Source organism: Sus scrofa, chromosome 6 (assembly GCF_000003025.6).
Source record: "Sus scrofa isolate TJ Tabasco breed Duroc chromosome 6, Sscrofa11.1, whole genome shotgun sequence".
Classification (NCBI taxonomy): Eukaryota; Metazoa; Chordata; class Mammalia; order Artiodactyla; family Suidae; genus Sus; species Sus scrofa.
Genome location: NC_010448.4, coordinates 84,328,330 through 84,347,241, shown reverse-complemented (window position 1 = coordinate 84,347,241; position 18,912 = coordinate 84,328,330). Strand labels below are relative to the sequence as shown.

General features: G+C 49.1%; 1 long non-coding RNA gene across 2 annotated transcripts in view; it reads left to right on the top strand.

Annotated features, from left to right (window-relative positions):
• LOC106507624 overlaps positions 1 to 18,577 on the top strand; it is a 29,469-nt gene extending 10,892 nt beyond the window's left edge. For both annotated transcript variants that reach the window (XR_002344946.1, XR_001303729.2), the window contains exons 2-3: positions 16,801 to 16,999; positions 17,920 to 18,577. This is a non-coding gene — a long non-coding RNA (uncharacterized LOC106507624). The remainder of the gene's footprint in view (positions 1 to 16,800; positions 17,000 to 17,919) is intronic.

Here is an 18,912-nt window from a genome sequence, read left to right as displayed (position 1 = left end):
GACTGGTCAGAGATACTTACGTGTGGGGACAGAGCAAAGGAACAAAGTAGGTGATTAAACAGTTAATCCCACCAGGGGATTGTAAGTGAAGAAAAATGTATGAGATACCCCTGGAAATGAACACTCACTCAAGAAAGCAGGCTTGGGAGTTCCCATCGTGGCTCAGCAGAAACGAATCTGACTAGGATCCATGAGGACGCAGGTTCGATCCCTGGCCTCACTCAGCGGGTTAAGGGTCTGGCATTGCCGTGAGCTGTGGTGTAGGACGCAGAGGCAGCTTGGATCTGACATTGCTGTGGCTGTGGTGTAGGCCAGCGGCTGTAGCTCCGATTAGACCCCTAGCCTGGGAACCTCCATATGCTTTGGTTGAGGCCCTAAAAAAAAAAAAAGAAAGCAGGCTTCCTGAACAACAAAACCAAGAAGGCTTGCTTAGCAACAAAACCATGCAACAGAGCGTGAGACATGCTCCCAAACAATAAAACAGTGCCAGCATGAGACCCCACATCCTACCCCGTGAGGTTAGTAAGTTAATGATTCCTAATCCATGCTTCTCTGCACACACTAAAAACAAAAATATAGGGAAAGGTGACATGCACCGAACCCTGAGATGATTTATCATGTTCAGTATATGTTACCACCTTTTTGCTCATTTCCATTGCACCTGACAGTCCTAGTTTGGCCAGGTAGGGACAAGAAAACTCCCTGCTCAACACGGAAGAGGAGCCGGGGATGGAAGCTTGACGTCTACTCAAGAATAAGGAAGAGGGTGGCCTCCCCCTCCCCATTCTTCCTTTGATTATAAAACTGTGGCCCCCTAAGCTCTCAGGGCAGGGCACGCCTTTGTCTGCCCACTTGTACTTCTCACAAGCGTCCTATACTAATAAATTCTTTCCACACCTGTCTGCCTCTCACTGAATCCTTTCTGAGCCAAGACATAAGAAACGACACTTTCCTGAGTCCCAAGACACATTCTGCAGGTTTCATTCCCACTACCCTCTGCTGTGATTGGCTTGGGGTAGGCATGTGACCCTGTTCTGGCCAATGAGATGGAAGGGGAAGTTGGGCTGGGGGCTTTGAGGAGGATTTCCCTCTCTAATAAAAGGAGACAGAGCCATTTGAGGGCAAGCTCTGCCTCAGTGTTCTTTTTGGAGATGCTCTCTGTGGCAAAGCAACGCAACCATTAAAAAATAGGGGCTCCAGAGTTAAGGTTAAAGGCATGGCTGGGCTCTGATTAGCTCTGCAGTCTCCAGAGAGTTACTTGATCTTCTTGCCTCATCTGTACATGAAAACAATAATGGTACCTTCCTTATAGGATTGTTGTGAAAATCAAATGAGTGACTACACCTGAAATGTTTACACAGCTCTGGCATATGGTCACCAGTTGATACATGGTCACTGTTGTTATTTTTATCTGTGGATATGATACTTACCACTGTAGCCATCTTTCAGCCATGAAGGAGGAAACTTTGACACAGTAAATGAGAAGGTGGAAAGAAGAAAGGAGGAATTATTTTTTCTTTTTTCTTTCTTTTTTTTTTTTTTTTTTTTTTTGCTTTTTAGGGCCACGCCCACAGCATATGGAAGTTCCCAGGCTAGGGGTTGAATCGGAGCTATAGCAGCTGGCCTACGCCACAGCCCCAGCAATGCAGGATCCAAGCCACATCTGTGACGTACACCACAGCTCACAGCAACACCAGATCCTCGACCACTGAGCAAGGCCAAGGATCGAACCTGCATCCTCATGGATACTAGTCGAATTGTTTCCACTGCGTCACAATGGGAATTCCCAAGGAGTATTGATTCAGAAACAAGACCTCTTTTTTTGTTTGTTTTTGTTTTATATATATATATATTTTTTGGCCTCACCTGTGGTATGCAGAAGTTCCCACTCAGACCAGGCATCAAACTGCCACAGCAGTAACAATACCAGATCCTTAACCACTAGGCCACCAGGAAACTCCTCAAGACCTCTTAAGGTAATAAAACTCCCAGCACTTTAGGCAACATTTAGAAGAGTGTTTTGTTCCTTGCAGCCTAAAGCATCCTAACCAATTCATACATGTCCATTATTGATTTACAATGAGAAATAAAACCACCTAATCTATAGGACAATCATTTTTTTTTTTTTTGTCTCTTTTTTTCTCTTTAGGGCCAAACCTGCAGCACATGGAGGTTCCCAGGCTAGAGGTCGAATCAGAGTTGTAGCTGCTGGCCTACACCACAGCAACTTGGGATCCAAGCCACGTCTGTGACCTATACCACAGCTCACGGCAACACCAGATCCTTAACCCACTGAACGAGGCCAGGGATTGAACCCACGTCCTCATGGATGCTAGTCGGGTTCGTTAACTGTTGAGCCAGGACTGAAACTCATTTATTGATGAGAATACTCACCCTGGAGACAGACAATGGTGGTACCTGGGAGTTATTCTCAGGTACTTATTTTGCCTTCTTTCTTTAATAAAAAGAACTGTCATATTTTAGCTGGGCACATGCTGCCTAGCTAGAAACTACATTTCCCAGTCTCCCTTACAACTTGGTGAAGCCATAAGACCAAGTTCTATCCAAAGGAATATGAATAGAAATGATGCATACCACTTTTGGACTTTGCCCTTAAAATGATTGAGCATGGAGTTCCCATTAAGAACCTAACTAGTATCTATGAGGATGTGGGTTCAATCTCTGGCCTCGCTCAGTGGGTTGGGGATCCAGTGTTGCTCTGAGCTGTGGTGTAGATCACAGATGCAGCTCCGATCTGGCATTGCTGTGGCTGTGGTATAGGCAGGCAGCTGCAGCTCCAATTCGACCCCTAGCCTGGGAAGTTCCCTATGCTATGGGTTTGGCCCTAAAAAGACCAAAAAAAGGGGGGGGGGATTGGATATGGCCCTCCTCTTGTTCTTCTCTTTCTTGCTGGTGGGAAATAATAAGATCTGGAACAGCCTCCTTGGATCCAGAAATGGAAGAGCCATTTTGAGAGTGATCAGAGTTGCCCTACCAGACCTGAACCACCTGCTTCTGACCTCTTACATATAAGAAAAAAAGATTATCTTGTTTAAATTACTGTATTTTTTTATTGCTTCACTACAGCAGACATACATGAGGCTACAGAATATCATGCAGAAATAGTACTGTGACCCCTATGTATCAGTTAGCTATAGCTGCATAACAAAACATCCAAAATTTAGGACTTAGAACAGTAACAATATATGATTTTTCATGATTCTGTGGGTTATGATTTTTCAGCTGCATTGTTCTGCTGATTTTTCCAGGGCTTGCTTGTGAAGCTGCATTCACTTGGAGGAACGGCTGAGAGCTGAGTTCAGTTGGGACAGTGGGGTTAGCTGGGTCTCCTTCCATTCTATCCTCAAGGAAGATAGTCCAAGCTAGGTTTCCTCGTGTGGTGGTTCCATGAGAGTTCCAAGAGAAAGCCGCTATTTGCATCCTGGTTGCTGATACTCTACTGGTCAAAACAAGTCACATAACCAAGCCCGGAGTCATTGTGGGAGGGTATAGATACCAGAGGCTTGATTCATTGGGCCATTTGGGTAACAATCCATCCACTTTACCCTATTATGTCCCATGAATTCTGGAACCTCTTAAGGATAATTAGAAATCCTAGTGCTGTGCTCATTAGGCCTATCTGCACAGGGATTAATAACCCCTTAAGATTGGTGACAATTGAGGAATTCCCTTGTGGCACAGTAGGGTAAGTATCCAGCATTGTCACTGCAGGAGCTCAGGTTGCCGCTGTGGCACCAGTTTGATTGCCAGCCCAGGAACTTCTACATGCCTCGGGAACAGCCAAAAAAAATTTTTTTAATTAAAAGTTAAAAAAAATTTAGTGACAATTGAAATTCATCTTCTCATTCGGTTATTCATCACCTAGCTCCAAAAAAGTGTTTTGGGGATTCCATTGTGGCTCAGTGAGTTAAGAATCTGACTAGTATCCATGAGGATGCAGGTTTGATCCCTGGCGTTGCTCAGTGGGTTAAGGGTAGGTCGCAGATGTGGCTTGGCTATGGTCATGGATGTGGCCGTGGCTGTGGTGTAGGCTGGCACTTGCAGCTGTTATTCAACCACTAGCCTGGGAACTTCCATATGCTGCAGGTGCAGCCCTGAGAAGAAAAGAAAAAAAGTGTTTTGGGTTGTTTATATATTTTAAATGATTGCATTAAATTACAAATGAGTATTGGTGAGAATCAGAACAGAAGGAAAACGAAGGTAGGAAGAAAACAAAAGATGATGGGGGGGTAAGGTCAGAACAAAAGATAAAGATATGTGTCTTAGAGTTCCATGCTCTTGCTGGGAGGGGGCCTGAGGGTTGCTGGAGAGGGTCAGGGGTAGCAGGGGATGGGGAAAGGGAAGATATGGCCTCCCATTGAGCTCTGGCGTTTTGTGGGACCCAGGGGAGCTGGGATGAGGCTTCAGCTGAGATACTCCAAGGTGGTGCTTCTCAAACTTACTGATCATTAACATCACCCGGGGAGTGATACAGATTCAGAGGCCCAATCCCTAGAACCTGGATTCTTAACAAGCTTCCCAAGGGATTCTGAAGTAGGTGATCTTTAAGCCGCATTTTAAATGGAATTTGAGGAGTTCCCGTTGTGGTGCAGTGGGAACAAATTTGACTAGGAACCATGAGGTTGCAGGTTTGATCTCTGGCCTCAATCAATGGGTTAAGGATCCAGCACTGCCGTGAGCTGTGGTGTAGGTTGCAGACACAGCTCCAATCTAGCATTGCTGTGGCTGTGGCATAGGCTGGCAGCTGTAGCTCAGATTAGACCCCTAGCCTGGGAACCTCCCTATGCCACAGGTGTGGCCCTAAAAAGCAAAATAAATAAATAAATAAAGGGAATCTGAAGCCCATAAGCAGGTGCCAGGTTCTGGGCAGGATATTCGGAGGGAAGAATAAGCAAGAAGAAAGCTTGGAGAAGTGAGTGGCTCTCAGAGTCCCAAAGATTCTAGAAAGAGATGTAGTGCAGTCTTGGAGCTGCCTAATATTTCAGATACTTTATTTTGGCACAGGACAAAACTTCTTCCTGAATAGATATCTCCTGGTGAGACTCTCAGCCCTCAGCTCTAGGACCTGCCCCACCATAGAGCACCATGCCTAGGAGCGCCACCCCCCCAGCTTCCCCAGCCATTGTTGACTGGACCAGGGGTGGGCACCTGACTCGAGCTGCACCACACAGATTCTCTCTGCCAGAAAACTGGAGCAGAAGCAAAGGTCTTTGGTACCATGGCCATTGATAGTTGTGCAGCTCAGTGACAGTCCATGAACATCCACTGTTAATGTCTACAGGCTGGCCTGGCCCCAGCCCTTCCTAGATCCTGCCTCTTCAGTGTCCCTCCAGCTTGTGATATAACCTGGCATCCTTCCACTAAATTCTACTGGCTGAGTTGAATTCTGTCCCTGGCCTTCAAAAGCACTTTAACTGCTGCAGTCTGGCAAAGGGAGATGGGATCCGAGTTAGTGGATCTGAGGTTGTTGCTATAATCCCAAACTGGGCTGTCCCTAAGAAATGGGCCCATCTAGTCAGTTTCTGGGGGAACCATGAGATGCCAAAGGGCAACACTGTTTTGGGAAGAGCTGGGGCAGGCTGGGAAAGACACTTAGTGCTGCAGCTGGAACTTGATGCTGAGTTGCAGAGAGTAGGAGCTCAATGACAAGCAAAGGAGGGGGCCAGCTGCAGAGTAGTGGGCGGGGCCTGCCCTGGCCATCATCTTCATCCCTCTTCAGACAGAGCCCACCATGGGATGGAAGAGATGCTTAAGATCACTTAAGTAGTTCTTCGAGGCAAGAAAACCTCAATGTATTAGGTTCATATTTCTGAAGATTTACCTGAAGGCTGGTGTAGTATCCAGCCTCCAAGAGGGCCCCCAGCTATTCCCACCTCCTAATGGTCAGGTCCTTGTGTAGCCCCTTCCCACATTAAATAGGGCTGACCTGGAGTTCCTGCTGTGGCATAGTGGGTTGAGGATCTGGCATTGCTGCAGCTGGGGCTCAGATTTGATCCATGGCCCAGGAACTTCCATATACCATGGGTATTGCCATTACAAAAAAATAAAATAAAATAAAATAGGGTTGACTTAGGTGACCAATAGGATAGGGCAGGAGAGATCATGTGTGATTTAGGCTAGTCCTTCAAAGACATCATGGCTTCAGCCTCACTTTCCCGGATTGGATCACTTACTCTGGGAGAAGCTAGCTGCCGTGTTGCGAAGACAGCCAAGCCCCCTAAGAAATGGCCCATGAGGAAACCAGACGTTCTAGCAGTTTCGCAGAACATATCTAGGAAATGAAATCTTGCCTTCATAAAATGCCCAGGGACCCTTCCTGAAGGAATAACTCAAGGATGTCCCAATTTTTTACAGCAAAGTCCAGGGCATGGGTTCAAGCTGTCCTGGACGCTGAGTCAGGCTACAAGCTTCTCCGGAAAGAAGGAGGACTCAAGGTTGTGCTAATAGTGTGGAGACTTCTCCCGGCCTGTCTGGGCCCACAAGTCACCTCAGGGAGAGGCAGGCCTCTGAAGGCTTCATGAGTCTTCTTCCCATTTTTTCCCGTTAATTCTGCACGTACGTCCCACGCCACCAGCTCTCCATCATTCCCACCACATCTCGCAGCCTGCAGGGCCAAGATGCTCGGAGACCAGGGCCTTTTCCCTCAGGATCCAGCCCCAAGGAGGCCCCCTCTTTTCTCTCAGCACTGCCTCTTTTGCGAAATTCCTGAGGGGCTCAGCAGCAGCATCGCGGTGACCTCTGTCCTGCTGGTGTTACATTCATGCTGTGGGAGAAGGGGCCCTCCCCCAACTCACTCCCCACTTCGCACCATGGGAGGAAGATTTTCTTCCATAATACGGGACCCAGCCTACAGGGCAGGGCCAAGGAGCCAGGGCAGGACCCTCCTGGAGACCGCTGCCCAGTCCTCGGTGGGACAGATGAGCCCTCTGGTGGCCCCACGCCACAGCCCCCACCACCACTCTCGCACCACAGCGCAGACCCTCGGGACCCCACCCATGCAGCCCCATCCCTGGGCCGGCTGCTCCTTCCCCAGAGCAAGGGTCTCAGTCGAGGAGAGAAGTGAAGTTCCTCCGGAGCTCCTTGTCTGCTGAGTTTGTAGTTATCCCCATGACATTTTGGAAAATTTTATGACTCCTGGGAAGGACCGAGGCTGCAGGCCTTAGGGAGTACAAGCTTCTAGGAAGGCCAGGGTAATAGTGAGGTCTGGGGTGGCATCTCAGCCATCCTTGGGCCTCAAGGGTTGGGGGCACAGTCTTCCCGCACAGCCAGGACAGTCCCAGAAGCAGGGGAGTCTGCTTTCTCACCTGGAAAATGAGAACGATAAGATTTTTTTTTTTTTTTTTTTTTGTCTTTTTAGGGCCACACCCATGGCACATGGAGGTTCCCAGGCTAGGGGTCGAATTGGAGCTACAGCTACCAGCCTACGCCACAGCCGCAGCAACACCAGATCCGAGCCACACCACAGCTCACGGCAATGCCAGATCCTTAACCCACTGAGCAAGGCCAGGGATAGAACTCGAGTCCTCATGGGTACTAGTTGGGTTTGTTACCTCAGAGCCATGACAGGAACTTCCGCAAACAATAATATCTCAAAGGAGATTATAGAAGTAAAGCTTTTTTTTTTTTAGGGCTGCACTCGCTACATGTGGAGGTTCCCAGGCGAGGGGTCAAATCGGAGCTGCAGCTGCCAGCCTATGCCACAGCTACAGCAACACAGGATCCAAGCCACATCTGTGACCTACACCACAGCTCACAGCAACACTGGATCCTTAACCCACTGAGAGAGGCCAGGGATTGAACCCACGACCTCATGGTTCCTAGTCAGATGCATTTCTGATGGCGCCACAACAGGAACTCCATAAATCTTGTCTTCAAGCTCTGAGGAGGTGAATTTTCCAAGGGGAGTGGACACACGAGCAGGCAGGGCAGGGGTGGAGTGGAGGGATGCTGAGTGTTCAAAATTCCAGGTGGCTCTGAGTCCTGGCAGCAAAGCCAGGCAAGCAAAAACAAGCAGAGACAAGGACTGATTCTCTGGAGAATCTCAGCAACACGATTTGTGGGCCTGACTGCGGGTTCGTCGAATGAAAAGATGACTGAACCAGCGAATGAATGAATTCACAGGGCTTGTCGAGCTCACCCAGAAAGAGCCCTGTGAAATTCTTAAATCATGAAACCTGATTCCCAAGGGCCAGCAGTGTGGAAAACTGGGAGCCAGTTCCTAGCCCCGAATTCCTCAGGGTGCTGCTGAGGATGTGCCTCAGCGCCACCTGCTGGCGGGCACTGGCGGGCCCGCTCCTGCTGGAATTGGAAGCCTGTCACCAGCACGTGGAAGGGGATGGCGGAAGCATGCAGACCAGGCTCTCTCTAGGTGACCTGCTCCTTCAGGAACAGCTGCTACCTGATTTTTCCTGATTCTTCTGAGGGTCAATCTAGAAAACGTAGAAAAACCTTGGAAAATACAAAAGAGATTCATGGAGGTCCTTTCAGAGGAAGGCTGAGCGTCCTCTGATGATGATCTGATCCTTTGGGGGTGTGTATGGCTGCCTGTCTTTGACTTTTTGTAGGGCTAGAAGTAATTTGTAGAAAACAGATATAATGCAAAGGATTCCTGCCTATATCAAGAAAATGAACCTTATTCACAACTATGCAAAGGACTTTTGGTTGTCCAGTAGAAAACACAAGTACATGTAAGTCAAATTTTCATTTGAACTACTTTTAACATCTTGCTATTTCCTTGTCAATTAAAGAGTTAAAGGAAATCTTTGACACACGTTCATTTTTAAAAATCTGTATGAGGGCCATGATTTTACCTTTTTGAAAATTATGCTGGAGTAAATTATTTTTTTCTTCTTCTTTTCTTGACATATGGAGTTCCTGGGCCAGGGATCAGATCCGAGCTGTAGCTACAACCTACTCCATAGCTGCAGCAGTAGGATCCTTTAACCTACTGTGCCGGGCCGGGGATCAGGCCTACATTCTGATGTTGTAGAAATGCAGCCAATCTTGTTGCGCCACAGCAGCAGTTTCTAGAATAAATTCTTAGTCCTCTAGGAATCTACAAAGTCTCTCAGACCTTCCTTTCCTTCGTGCCCCTAACCTGTTCAGGTGACACCAGCAACTGCATCCTCTGGGTCCCCACTGTGCCCAACACTTACTTCAGGACAAAGTGCCCTGTGTGCTTCTCTGCCAGCCTCCCCCTCCAGATTGTCTGCTCCCCAGGGCAGGAACCAGGTCTGATTCTCACTGGATGTGCAGATCGTGGCAGATGCTGTTGGAGGAATTTATGAACACTCTTTTTTTTTTTTTTTTTTTTTTTTTTTGGCCTTCGTCTTTTTAGGGCCATACCCACGGTATATGGAAGTTCCCAGGCTAGGGGTCTAATTGGAGCTACAGCCTCTGGCCTACACCACCGCCACAGCAACACAGGACCCCGAGCTGCGTCTGTGGCATACACCGCAGCTCACAGCAACACTAGATCCTTAACCCACCGTGCAAGGCCAGCGATCAAACCTGCATCCTCATGGATATTAGTCGGGTTTGTTAACCACTGAGCCACAACAGAAACTCCAATTTATGAATATTCTTTTTTTTTTTTCTTTTGTCTTTTCTAGGGCTGCACCTGCGGCATATGGAGGTTCCCAGGCTAGGGGTCTAATTGAAGCTGTAGCCACCGGCCTACGCCATAGCCACAGCCACACCACATCCCAGCCACATCTTCTACCTACACCGCACTTCACAGCAACGTCAGATCCTTAACCCACTGATCCAGGCCAGGGATCGAACCCACAACCTTAGGGTTCCTAGTCGGATTTGTTAGTCACTGAGCCAGGATGAGAACTCCTACATTAGCTATTTTTAACGGCGCCACGACAGGAACTCCTCCAATTTATGAATGTTCTTAATGTGGACCACACTCCACTGCTGGTGAGGGAGCTTTGGATCCTGGGAGGGCAATTCATGCACGTTACCTAACACTTCTCGGCCTCAGTTTCCACATCTGTACAATGAGGATAATATTTCCTATGTGCTGAAAACACAGATGGGAAGGAAATCTTAAGTAACTCCTGCATGTTTTCCCTTTGCCTCTTCTAGTTTCTATTCTCACCCCACCTTCGGAATACGACGAACAGGAACAGGGTCATTTCCTCTGGCTCCCCACCCTGCAAGCCCACAGGAAGTGTTCAGTTAAGTGTCTTCCTTCTACCCCCACATCCTGGCCTGGTTCCTGAATGAAGCAGGGCAGGGAAAATGGTCTCGGGGCCAGGGCACCCATCATGGGTCGTCAAGGAGTGGAGCCTATTTAGCAGAAGCCTTGGGCTTCAATTCTGGGGAGCTGAGAGAAAAGGGGGTGGGGGACCGTGGACCTGAACACCGAAAAGGAAACCCCAAGAGAAAAACTTAAAGGGGGTAGTTTCTGTCGTGGTGCAGCAGAAACGACTCTGACTAGTATCCATGAGGATGTGGGATCCCTGGCCTCGCACAGATACGGCATTGCCGTGTGCTGTGGTGTAAGTCACAGATGCGGCTCAGATCCCTTGTTGCTATGGCCGCGGCGGTGGCCAGCAGCTATAACTCCGATTTGATCCCTAGCCTCGAAACTTCCATTTGCCACGGGGGAGGCCCTCCAAAAAAGCAAAAAAGGAAAGAAAGAAAAAAGAAAAAGGGAGAGAGGCTGAAAGAGGCTCCATGTTCAGATCCCAGCCCCGATGCATCCCAAGCCATAGGAGCCCACCTGTTTTTCTGGTCCCTACTTCCCTGAACAGCTTCTTCCGGGGTTGGAGGGAGGGGCGGGGTGTGGGCGGAATGACTTCCAAATAACTGGGATTCGGGCACCACCTCGTGGCCATTCATGAAACTGCCCACTCAGGCTGAGGGGAGCCCAGAGGTCTAAGAGTAGAGGGAGCCAAGCCAGCCCTCCTCCAAATGTCCAGGCCTCCTTTGCATTTATTGAGCACTAACTGTATTCCAGACTCTGTGCTCAGCATTCTCAGGTCTTTACCACATTTAATTCTTGAAACAGTCTTAAAAGGCAGGTAATACGTAATACCATTTTACAAATCAGTCACAGGAGTTCCTGTTGCGGCCCAGCGTGTTAAGAATCCGACTAGTGGAGTTCCCGTCGTGGCTCAGTGGTTAAAGAATCCGACTAGGAACCATGTGGTTGTGGGTTCGATCCCTGGCCTTGCTCAGTGGGTTAAGGATCCGGCGTTGCCATGAGCTGTGGTGTAGGTTGCAGACGCGGCTCCAATCTAGCATTGCTGTGGCTCTGGCGTTAGGCCAGTGGCTACAGCTCCGATTGGACTCCTAGCCTGGGAACCTCCATATGCTGTGGGAGCAGCCCTAGAAAAGGCAAAAAGACAAAAAAAAAAAAAAAAAAAAAAAAAGAATCCGACTAGTATATATGAGGATGCAGGTTCGATCCCTGGCCTCACTCAGTGGGTTAAGGATCCAGCGTTGGCTTAAAAAGAAAAAAAAAATGCAGAAAGAAACTGAGGCAGAAGCTGAGGCAGAGAGAGGTGAAGGAGTTTTCCTGAGGCTGTGCAGCTACTAAGTGGACCAGAAGAGCTTCTCTCTGTACAGGAGAGCAGCAAAGCAGTCGGTCCTGCCTCTTAGCAGCTGGTTGGCCTTAGGGCCTTTCAGCTTTTTTTTTTTTTTTTTTAGGACCATATCCATGGTATAAAAACAGCCCTTAGCAGCTTCCTACTGATGGGAATAACATGCCAATTCTTTTTTTTGCTTTTTAGAGCTGCACCCATGGCATATGGAAGTCCTCAGGCTAGGGGTCAAATCGGAGCTGTAACTGCCGCCCTACACCGCAGCCGCAGTAATGCCAGATCTGCCAGATCTGCGACATACACCACAGCTCATGACAACGCTGGATCCTTAACCCACTGAGCAAAGCCAGGGATCGAACCCGCATCCTCCTGGATACTAGTCAGGTTTACTACCACTGAGCCACAACAGGAACTCCAGCCTTTTAGCTTTAATTCAAATATTTTTGGTTCAACTATACATCAATAAAATTAAATATATGAATGAATGAATGAGAGTTTCTGCTGTGGCACCCTGGGTTAATGATCTGGCTCTTCTCTGTGGCATTGCTGGTTGGATCCCCAGCCTGGAGCAGCAGGTTAAGGATCTCTCATTGTGGCAGCTACAGCGTATGTTGCAGTAGCGGCTTGGATTTAATCCCAGGCCCAGGAACTTCCATATGCCACAGGGGCGGGGGGAAGAATGAGTAAATAAATTTCCTTTTTTTTTTTTTTTTGGCCGCCCCACGGTATATGGAATTCCTGGACCAGAGATTGGATCCAAGCCACAGCTGCAGCAAGGCAGGGTCCTTTAACCTACTGTGCCGGCCAGGGATTGAACCTATGCCTCTGCGGTTCCCAAACCACTGAGGTTGGATTCTTAACCCACTGCGCTACAGCAGGAACTCCTAATCTAAAAACAAACAAAAAATTGGGGGGGGGTCCTGCTGTGGCGCAATGGGATTGGCAGTGTCACGGGACTGCTGGGATGAAGGTTTGATCCTCAGCCCAGCACAGTAGGTCAAGGGTCAGCACCGCCACAGCTGCAGCTTAGGTCAAGATTGTGGCTCGGATCTGATCCCTAGCCTGGGAACCCCATTTGCCAAGGTGCAGCCAAAAAAAAACAAAAAAAAACCAAAAACACATTTTTTAATATGTTTTTGGTGCTGTCTCTGTGCCAGACTCTACACTGGGCACTGGGATGTCCTGTAATTCTCCATCTCAGTCCCTGTTAATCCCCTTCACAACACAGACGCTTCCTTTCCAGAGCTAAAAATTGATCTCAGAACACAGAATAGGTGCTCAGTAAACCTCTGCGAATGAACTCATAGATCAATGAATGAATACAAGATTTTTAAAAAACTGAAAACGTGTCCCTGTCCTTAAGGCGCTGACAGCCTGTTGAGGGAGGCAGATTGGCAAAGGGCAGACGTGGTTCCTGCCCCTCCACCACCACCCACCTTCCCTCGGTGTTTTGCCAGAGGGACTCACAGGAGCTTTGGGAGCCCAGAGGAGGCACCTAACCTCCCCAGCCCTGAGAAGGATGACCAGCAGCGCTGAGACCGATGCGGGAGGAAAGAGGTGGGCACTCCAGGCAGAGGCCACCTCTCCAGCAAGTGCCTGCTTAGTGGTGTGCACTGTAAATTCTAAGCCTCAAGGAGGAGGACAAAGGGAGGAAGAGGGGTCTGCAGGGGATTTGTCAGAGATGTGCCACTAAAACAAATCCCTCCTTTGACTGTGCCTCAGTTTCCTCATCCACAAAATAGGACAAGGGTGAAATGACACACGGGGCCTGGCACACCTTTAGGTCTCTGTAATGGGTTACTCACCACCCCAGATGCACTTCGAGGGTATGGCTACCAGGGGCAGTTGCTGGGCCCCAGAGACCACTGGGGAGTGGTCTGAGACTCAGAGCTGGAGGGGCTCACAGGCCCCATCGGGTTTTAAGTTAGCACCTCTCAGATGGCAGCACCAGGAAATCCCTTGGGGTCCAAATATCCACCCCCCAGAAGGCAGCAAAGATTCATCCTCTAATCATGGGTATCAGGTCAAGGAACTGGGATAGACCTCACAGAAAGGGCGACAGATAGAGATCTTTGATGTAACTAGTAGTTCATTCTTGTTTATTAAGTTCCTACTATGGTCCAGCAGCCCTGGCAATGCAGTAGACAATAAATATGTATATATATATATACACATGTATACATATATATAATAAACAGATACATATACAATAAACATACATCTACAATAAACTATATATATGGGGTGTGTGTGTGTGTGTGTGTGGTGATGAGTTGAAAAGTTCTTCTGGGGAGAAAAATGAAGACGCAACAGGGAATAGAGCCTGTGGGAATGGTTTGCAATTGTAAATAGGATGGCGCAGGAAGACCTCTTGAGAAGGGAGACCAGAAGATGCGACGTGAGTAATTCACGAGAATATCTGAGGAAGGAGGGTCCCAGGCAGAGGGGACAGCAAGGGTAAATGTTCTGGGACAAGACTGTACCTGCCTTGATTCAAGGAGCCAGAGAGGGGGCTGAGCGGCAGGGAGGGAGGCCAGATGAATAGGAACTTACAGGCCACCGAGATGCCCAAATGAGGATGTAGCATGCAGTGACAAAGGTACACGATGGGAGAGAAGCACAGACCTCTCATTAGGCAAATCTAAACTTGTGTCTCATTACCCGACCACACCTCCCACAGTGCGCTATGAATTAATATTTTCTATAAATCCTGTAATTATCTTGTGAATAGCACAATTATATTGCATTGTATTCTCTGTGTTCAAAGCATTCATTTGTTAAATGTAAACATTTAGATACACCATGTATTATGCAGCCCTTTTTTTTTTTTTTTGTCTTTTTGCCTTTTCCAGGGCTGCTCCCGCAGCATATGGAGGGTCCCAGGCTAGGGGTCTAATCTGAGCTGCAGCCGCCGGCCTACACCAGAGCCACAGCAACGCAGGATCTGAGCCTTGCCTGCAACCTATACCACAGCTCACGGCAACGCCGGATCCTTAACCCACTGAGTAAGGCCGGGGATCGAACCCGCGACCTCATGGTTCCTAGTCGGATTCATTAACCACTGCTCCATGACTGGAACTCCTTTGCTTTTTTATTTAATACACTGGAATACAATTGGAAGCAGGGGGATCATTCACACCCTCACACCCTCACACACAGTGCCCTCCAGAACCCAGGGATGGGAGGCAGAGATCTCTTCATCCATCTGCCACCTTGTAGTGGCCTCGGGCAGGTCCCTGCAGTGTCTTCCACTACCTCGGCATCAGCTTGACCAGCTCTGGACAATGTATAGAGCATGTCCTCATCCTCACTACGAAATAGGCAGGAATGAAGGTGTCCATTTCACTGATGGCTAAACTGAGGCTCTGAAAAGAGCCTGCTCAAGCGGCTGAAGACAGAGCAAGGGGTCTGGAGAAAGCAGGTTGGGGACAGGGGAGACTTAAAAGTGTAAAGGTGAGGCGTTCCCATTGTGGCTCAGGGGTAACAAACCCCATTAGTGCAGGTTCAATCCCTGGCCTCGCTCAGTGGGTTAAGGATCTGGCATTGCCGTGAGCTGTGGTGTAGGTTGAAGATGCAGCATGGATCCCGTGTGGCTGTGGCTGTGGCATAGGCTGGAAGCTACAGCTCTGATTTGACCCCTAGCCCGGGAACTTCCATATGCCACCGGTGCGGCCCTGGAAAAAAAAAAAAAAGTGTAAACCCTCTGGTGGATCGTGACCTTAGACAGAGCTAAGTTTGAATCTTAGCCCCACCGTTTATTTGCCTTGGGTAAATTCCTTAAAATTCCCGAGCCTCAGCTTCCAAACCTTTTCATTGGGAATAATAATAGTACTCACCTCGTGATTTTGTTGTGCAGACTCATGAGGTAGCATGGATGAAATGATGGTTGTTATTGTTATTGTTTTCAGGCTTACTGAGTCCTGAGGTTAGTGGGGTGGAGTGGGGAGGGGCAGAGACTGCTCAGATGACCGCCACCCCGCCACCCTGCCACCCCTCCACCTCACCACACACGGGCTAGACTCCTGCTGGGCTGCTTCCTCTGCCTGTGTAGACAGCAGTTATTTTATGACCAGCACAGTCGTGACTTTCCCATCACTCTTGCTTTATCATTTACAAAGCGGTTCCATTCATTCATTTAACATTTACTGAGTGCCTCCTGTGTAAACCAGCACCGCACTGGGCTCTGGGCATCTCCTGGTGAATGAGGCAGGCACTGTCCCTGGACCTAGAGAGCTTATGGACATCAAGTAATCACACATAAAAATATAGTTAGAGGAGTTCCCTGGCGGCTCAGTGGGTTAAGGATTCACTGTTGTCAGTGCTGTGGTTCAGATTGCTGTAGTGGCATGGGTTCAATTCCTGGCCCAGGAAATTCCACATGCCACGGGCATGGCCAAAAAAATATATAGAAAATATATACATATAGAATATATTGGGAGTTCCCATTGTGGCTCAGTGGTCAGTGGTTAACGGATCCAACTAGGAACCAAGAGGTTACCAGTTTGATCCCTGGCCTCGCTCTGTGGGTTAAGGATCTGGCGTTGCTGTGAGCTGTGGTGTAGTCGCAGACACAGCTCAGATCTGGCGTTGCTGTGGCTGTGGTGTAGGCCAGCAGCTACAGCTCGGAATAGACTCCTAACCTGGGAACCTCCATATGCCACGGGAGCGGCCCTAGAAAAGGCAAAAAGACAAAGAAAAAAAAAAGGAATATATATTGTGTGTGTATATATATATATATTTGGAATATCTTTATATATCTGTATATATAGAGAGAGTGTGAGAAACAGGATTAAGGGCTAGGAAAGAATGATACGGGGGGCGGCGGGGGGACCCAAGGAAGAGAATGACAAGGGACCTGATTTCATCTCAGCACACCGACCCAGCAGTGGTCAAGGATGACCTTCACCCCCGCTGCCCCAGACTGAGATCCCAAATCTCAGAACAGGACAGGCTCTTGCCCAAGGGCAAGGACGAGGCAGGATGAAGGAACCAAAAAGCCAGCACATCCCTCTGGCCCCGGCTCCTTCCATTCTGGACACACTGGTCTCCTTGTTTCATAAGATTATGGCCCATTCCTGCCTCGGGGCCCTTTGCAGTTCCCTCTCCTGGAATATTCCACACCCCAGTGTTTCTGGGGCTTGTCTCTCACTCCACAGGGGCCTCTGTTCATAGCATCTCAAAGAGCCTCTTCCTTCTATCCTTTGTCCTCCTCCCTTTCTTTCAGAGCCCAAGTCACCACCTTCAGGTTCTATTATACATGTGACATCGTCTGGCTCCGGACAGAGCAGTGTCTGAAACACACCTTCGCTAGGAGGTATGGAACAAACAAAAGAAGACAATTACCAAGTGGGATAGTGAATAAAAGATACAGGAAGTCTACAGAAAGACACAGGAAGAGGAGGCCACACCTAAATGCTGGCAAGGTATCAGAAATGCCCCCCTCCCCCGGGAGCTGGGAAAGCCCTTCAGAGTTAACCCCAACTGAGGCAGGGTAGCCAGGCTCCTGAGCCTCCCCAGTGACCAGTCACTGAATACAGGCGGACCCCAGGGAGGGGACATCATCTTGTACTAGACGGCTGGCTTCTGGGGGGGGCGGTGAGTGACGGACTCAGCAAAGGGGTCTCGGTGTGCACCCCAACGTCCATGAGCAGCTGCTTCCCACCACCTTCTAGAGGGGCCCTCTAGAAGGGAAACTAGAAACTGTGGAAAATTTGGACTTATTCAAATATCTTATCCATCCCTTCGTTTGTGGAAACTTCAGGAGTGTTTTGTTTGTTCCTTTGCTTTTCTCTTCTGGCCGCCCAGTGGCCTATGGAGCTCCTGGGCCAGGGGTCAGATCAGATTCTGAGCCGCAGTTGGGACCTAAGCCACAGCTGTGGTGATGCCAGATTCTTAACCCACTGTGCCAGGTTGGGGATGGAACCTGTGTCCCAGTGCTCCCAAGATGCCATCCATCCTGTTGCTCCACAGCAGGAACTCCTTCAGGGCTATTCACATGGGACCTGAAGCCCACCTTGTCAGCCCCAACTCTGGGAGCTCCTCAGCCCAGTGTGCAGTAAGCGCTCACTGTTAGCTGGCCGGGATGGTTTCACGGAGGGGAAGGGGCAAGTCTAGGGAGACCACTTGTCCTTCTGGTTTGGGCCTCTGGCTAAGACGGAGGCCAAAATTGGGGAGAGAAGATGTGCTGAGTTTAGGACAGGCTGAACCATGGTGTGACTGGGACGCCCAGGCCGTGGGGTGTGGGGCTGGCTCCCTGAGGACCCCGGGATGGGGTAAGAGGGAGAAGAGACGGAGAGGGTGCAGGGGGAGGAGAGCCTGGGGGGAAAGGAGTCTCATTTTCCAGGGAGCAGGCAACAGGGTCAGACGCCAAGCCTCAGACCCCTCCTGGATACGAACCATCCCCTGCCTCATCAGAGCCTGGGAAGATTTCCTACTCGTGAGGCTAACGAATCGCTCAGAACACAACCATCTCATTAAGCAATTAGCTCTGGGAGCGCCAAGGCAAGGAAGTGACCTCACTGGCCGCTCGACAAGACACCGCCCTGCCGCTGGGGAGGAAGGTAACAGGGTAATCATGACCATGGTGGGAGGGACATTGATGGTGATGTCAAGTGACGGAAAAGGTGACGGGTGTCAGATCTCTGTGATGGTGGAGGAGATGCTGGGGCTGGGAACTGACTTGATGGTGGTGCAGGGGATGGTTGATGGTGGTGGCAGATCACAGCGGTGATGGCAAGGTGACATTGGTAGTGATGACTGACAGGGTAGACCCTGTGGCTGGGCTCCCTCAGCCTCCATCCCATCCTCCTCAATGACAGGGAAGTTGGAAAGTTAGCAACGACATAGCCCTCCCTTGTGGCGTTTACATGTGGATTCACTGGGGCAGAATCTGGATGGCAGAAGCGAGGCGGAGTCCTTTCCAAGCTTTGGTTTTCTAATTTCTAATAATAGTAGAGCACTGCTGGAGTTCCTGTTGTGGTGCAGCGGAAACGAATCCGACTAGGAACCATGAGGTTGCGGGTTCGATCCCTGGCCTCACTCAGTGGGTTAAGGATCCAGCGTCGCCATAGCTGTGGTGTAAGTCACAGATGCGGCTCGGTTCCCACATTGCTGTGACTGTGGTGTAGGCTGGCAGCTACAGCTCCAATTAGACCCCTAGCCTGGGAACCTCCATATGCCGCAGGTGAGGCCCTAAAAAAAAAAAAAAAAAAAAAAAAAAAAAGGCAAAAAAAAAAATAATAGAACATTGCTGGCCACATAATAAGCACTATCTACAATTTGGTTGTTGTTACTTTTTTTTTTTTCTTGCTCTCTTTTGGCTGTTTCTGCTGGCCAG